Source organism: Protobothrops mucrosquamatus, unplaced genomic scaffold (genome assembly GCF_001527695.2).
Source record: "Protobothrops mucrosquamatus isolate PMUCROS unplaced genomic scaffold, P.Mucros_1.0 scaffold8778, whole genome shotgun sequence".
In the NCBI taxonomy this organism is placed as follows: domain Eukaryota; kingdom Metazoa; phylum Chordata; class Lepidosauria; order Squamata; family Viperidae; genus Protobothrops; species Protobothrops mucrosquamatus.
The window spans coordinates 1-5,685 of NW_015394572.1; the positions used below are offsets into that span (position 1 = coordinate 1).

The following is a 5,685-nucleotide window of genomic DNA, read 5'->3' on the forward strand; positions in this document are numbered from 1 at the left end:
TTAAGACATGGTTATTCCAGCTTGCAGGACTGGCCTAGGGGAAATTTTTAGAGGGGGTTTTAATTATATTTTAATTAGATCACAGTTAAATATTTCCTTTTTAATTAATTTTTAATCTTGTAATGTTATCTGTATATTTTTACTCGATTGTTAGCCGCCCTGAGTCCGCAAGGAGAAGGGCGGGATATAAATTTAATAATAATAATAATAAAAAAATTTTTTTTGCAGAAATGGCAAAAATTTCTGCATACTTGAAGGATCAATCTCAAGAAAAATTTATTTTGGTGTGGAGAAGATGGATAGATTATATGAAGAGAAAGTATGAAATGATTAATTATATAGCTTTTGAATAAATATTTTTTTTCTAATATTTTCTATATATTTAATATAATTTATATATATATTTTATATTTAAGTTTATTATTGTATGTTAGAGTTAAAGTATGTTAATTTTGTTTGTATTATGAATGGATAGCTTAATTTAGACTTGGGATGTTATGTATTTATCTCTGTACTCAGTTCTGGGATGTCCGGGGGGAAGGGGGGAGGGGGATGAAGGGGTAGAATTATAAAAAAAAATTGGTGTATTTATAAATGTAATGTAAATGTTTGTCTTTAAGAAGAGGAGATCATCGGCTAGTACCCCTAAACTGCATCCGAGGTGGTGGAAAAGAAGGTGATGGGATGTGTAGGATAGTTGGGAAGGAGGAAAGAGGAGAGGTAGTGGTCAAGAGGGGGAGGAAGGAAGAGGGAAGTAGGTAGGAAGGTGGAGGGAGTGTGGATGCAGGGGGGGGGGAAACGCCGATTATTTCTGAATACCTAATGAGTAGGCTTTTATGTGTTTGTTTTTCTAATGAAATGCACCATATTTGTATTATTTGTTCATATGTTTATTTGAAAAAATTAATAAAAATTTTTTTTATAAAAAAAGAACTCAATTTAGCAGCAATATTTTTTCCAGTACGGTATAATAATAGTCTTCTCAACGCTGACTTCAGTAAATCTTAATAAGTATAGAATCAAGATCATGTGAAGTGTTAATACCGCTTTACAATGCCTTGGTAAGGCCACACTGGGAATACTGCATCCAGGTTTGGTCACCACGATGTAAAAAAAGATGTTGAGACCCTAGAAAGAGTACAGAGAAGAGCAACAAAGATGATTAGGGGACTGGAGACTAAAGCATATAAGCAACGGTTGCTGGAATTGGGTATGTCTAGTTTAATGAAGAGAAGGACGAGGGGGGACATTATAGCAGAGTTCCAATATCTCAGGGGCTGCCTCAAAGAAGAGGGAGTCAAGCTATTCTCCAAAGCACCGGAAGGCAGGACAAGAAGCAACGGATGGAAACTAATCAAGGAGAGAAGCAACCTAGAACTAAGGAGAAACTTCCTGACAGTTAGAACAATTAACCAGTGGAACAACCTGCCTCCAGAAACTGTGAATGCTCCAACACTGGAGGCTTTTAAGAAGAGATTGGACAGCCATTTCTCTAATATGATATAGGGTTTCCTGCCTGAACAGTGGTTGGACTAGATGACCTTCAAGGTCCCTTCCAACTATTATTATTATTATTATTATTATTATTATTATTATTATTATTATTATTATTGTTGTTGTTGTTGTTGTTGTTGTTGTTGTTGTTGTTGCTGCTGCTGCTGCTGCTGTGGTTGTTATTGAAGAGACGTGATGGAGCAGTAGTTAGAATGCAGTAGTACAGTAATAGTTAGAATGCAGTAGTTAGAATGCAGTAGTACAGGTTAATTCTGCCGACTGCCAGCAGTTCAATTCTCACCGACTCGAGGTTGACTCAGCTTTCTATCCTTCCAAGGTCGGTAAAATGAGGAGTTAGATTTTGGGGGGCAATAGGCTGACTCTGTACACCACTTTGAGAGGGCTGTAAAGTGATATGAAGTGGTATACATGTCTAAGTGCTAATTGCTACAAAACAGCTAGGAACATTGAAATATTTTAAAGTGTTTGGAGCATTTTGGTTTAGAGCAAAATTTGAAGATAAGGAAATCTGTTCATTCAGCTGCTCCCAGCTAATAACTAAGATCCATAAAAAAAGGTTTAACTCTTTTAATCCATGAGTTATTTCATCAGGTCAACTCTACAGAGAGCTGTTGCTATTGCTAATTTTTTCTAATCTCATACCACTAATTGTTAGCTGCTATCTTTCCGGGAAAAAAATCTTATTTTTTAAAATTCCCATTTAATGGTTGTTGGTCTTCTGGGCTTTTGATTCCTTTGGTTTTAAACTGTAAATAAATTTTATTGCTTGATTGAAAGGTAGAAAGGGCTCCACTTGTTTTGTGCGAATGGCAAACCGACAATGGCTTTGAATTCCCCAAGAACACAATTCCTTTCAGCCATTTTGATGGTCAGAAGTCCATTTTCTTTTAATAATTGTGTTTTCCCTTCAATTATAGTGCTCCGGGTTTTCCACCTTATCCATGGATTTGAACTGTTCTAAGCAAGCAAACAACACTTTTTGCACAATGGAGCAGCAATTTAATTACTCAGGAGGTATGAACAGCATGAAGACTATATTATATATAAAATTTCCTTTCCTTTGTGATAACTGATAACTACTGATAAAAAAAACCTCAAGGGTTCATATTGATTCGTGAGTTTATTCCAGAATTGAGACTCTAGGAGCAAATCATGAGTTGGGGATTGCATTGGCATTTTGAAAACATTCAGTGGGTGCATTCACAAAATGGCTTCTGATGGAATTATTCATATAGTAAGCCTTAAGGAGAATTTAAGAATATCAACACACTGATACTTGTCACTTCCTACAGGCAACGTCAACCTGGGATTGTCCTTTGGAAGGACACAAGGGATGAATGCAATGTCTTTGTTCTTCTTTAATTAGGAAAAAAAAGATTAGATACCCAGAAGCATTTCTAAAAATGAAGGAATAACAAGAGTGGGGGAAATACTTTCCATTTTAAATGAGCACTTTTAAAATTATTTTGAATTAATCAGGTTAAATAATTAGAGGATCACAAAGACTAATTATTGTCTAATAGCTATCTGGGCAATGATGGGAGGGAAATCTATTGGGGATTATTTTATTTATACATTCTGAGACTCCCAATCTGAAAGAAACGAATCAATGTGGATGATGTTTCTAAAGCACATTAGTATTTTTGTGCCTGCTGTTATTGATCAAAATAATGATTTACTATTATTGCTTCCTTAGGTGATACATCAGTCCCAATAATAAGCTTCCCTGGTGTTTGGGAGAGATACCACTGGTAAGTGTATTATGATACAAAACATTTTCTTTGCAGGAATGGAGTTAGCCATCCAGTAGTTTCATGATGTTCCGAAAGGAGAATTGCTTTGTTGCTCAGCCCATTTGTGACTGATGGAACAGGATGCCCTTCTTTTGAAGGGAATCTTTTGTGGTGGAGGTTGCTCAACTCTCCGTGTAATCTCTTCACATAATCATGAGAGCATTTCAGCTTTGTTGGTCTTTGTTGAAATCCATGGGACTTTCTTGATTTTAGGACAAGTCTCACATATGCTGTCCACCTAAATGCCCACAACCTTTTTTCTTTGCTTGGGAAAAAGGCCATCAGCTCACGATCTCCAGAACCTTTGATCATAACTTTCTCTAACCTACAGTCAGTAGACATCTGCCATAAGGAGGACATGTGCTACTTGTTGCCCTCGTTTCCTCCAACCGACAGATGGAGTTTAAAATTGTCTTGAGTTTTTGAGTACCAAAGTAAACACCTTTTGTCTAATAAATGCTAAGTATAGTTATTAGAGTTAACAAACTCTGACTTGAAATTGACAAGATCTTAATCAATTACACACTGAAAGCTAACAGCTAGTACTAGCATGTTCCTCTCAAAGTGCATTTCACATTGTGTGCTTGTTTGCACACTTGTAATCTCTTACTCTCTAAAGCAGGGCTTCCCAACGCCTGGTCCGTGGCCACGGATTTCCAGAAACCGTGCCGCATAAACAAGCCTGTTCAAATACCAGGTAACCCTATTCTGCCCTCAGCCACAATGGCTAATAAAGGGAATTGGTGCCAGTTGTCCTGAAATGCACTTTGAAGGATTTTGCATAGGGTCACGATTGAATGTAGCAATTCTCCAACCTTGCAAGAAATGTTAATTTTAGGGATGTAATTACCATCAGGCGGTCAAAAAGCAGATACGTGTTGATATGTGTAAGTAAAAAAATGTGTGTCTGTGCATGTGTTTGTGTGTCTGCCTGTGTGTTTGTGTGTGTGTGAATGTTTGTGTATATGTGTCTGCATTTGTATATGTATGTATGTATGTAAAGTATATAAGTATGTATTTCTCTAAAAAGGACTGATCCTCTTTCTGTCTCTTTTTGTTATTAGGATCATTAATATTGCTGAAATTTCTGGGAGTGGTTCTGAAATGACCAACTTTCCGTCCAATATTACTAAAATTGCTCTAAATATTTCTGAAATGCCAGAATTTTTTTCTTCACCTTATGCTCAAATGTTCGATAATTTAACACAAAATCTTATCAGTGGATTCATTGCCCTTATTTGCATTTTAGGCCTGGTGGGAAATGGAAGGACCATTTATCTCTTGGCCTTTTCCATTAAGAGAAATTCTTTCACCACCTACATCCTGAATCTCTCCATCGCTGATTTTGGGGTCCTCGCATCCCTCATTATGGCAGAAATATTTGTGACCGTGTTAACTCTGAATCAAAGAACACACGTTGTTGATACCATTTTCTTCCTACTTTTTGAGTTCTTTTTCTTCACCTATTCTGCTAGCCAGTTTCTGCTGATGGCCATCAGCCTGGACAGGTGTGTGGCTGTCCTTTTCCCACTCTGGCATCGCTGCCATCGTCCTCCATATTTGTCCACCCTGGTTTGTGGCCTCATCTGGATCCTCTCCTTCCTGCTCTCTGCAGTGCACTTCATTCTCCACCAGACCAGAAACAAAAGAAGTTCACCTTTCCTTTATCAGCTGATTCTGAATGGTTTACTTTGTACGCCTATCATGGTTGTGTCCACTGTGACCCTCTGGATTCACATGAGATCTAAATCACAACGCAATCAAAGGAAGTTGCTCTCCACCATCTTGCTGGCTCTCCTCTTCTTCCTTTTTTTTCTCTCCCAATGAATGTCTTTTATGTCATTGATTATTTTGATACCTATAATCTCCTCCTGATGACCATTGGGATAGGATGTGCCTCTCTCAACAGCAGCATCAACCCCCTCCTTTATTTCTTCGTTGGGAGGAAGCAGAGAGGAAAGGACCAGCCCAGAGCATCATACAAGGTTGCTCTACAAAGAGTCTTCAAGGATGAGAAGGGCAGTCCAGAAGAGCAGCAAACTATGAAGGAAGACCAGTTGTGAAGGGTCGTAAATATGACATATACAATATTTGAAGCTACAGATTTATTTGGCACATAAAATATTCTTTCCTTAAGAATATACAGAATGGATACAATTTACTGAGCAAAGTACTTAAAAACAAAGATATGTAAACTGAGAGTATTGCTGTGTCCATATTTTTCAATCCAAAGAACTTGTTTAACAGGAAATGTTTTAGCTGATATAGTCCCTTTTTATTTCATAAAAACTACTATCAGGACTAAGTCTTACTGAATGAAAGCTTAAAGTTGTGTAACTGATTATATGTATTATTCTGTGTTACATGTTATTATGAT

At 37.2% G+C, this 5,685-nt stretch overlaps 1 pseudogene; it reads left to right on the forward strand.

The window, feature by feature from the left end:
* Window positions 1-2,501: 2,501 nt before the first annotated feature.
* LOC107300850 lies at window positions 2,502-5,377 on the forward strand (annotated as a pseudogene).
* Window positions 5,378-5,685: the final 308 nt, after the last annotated feature.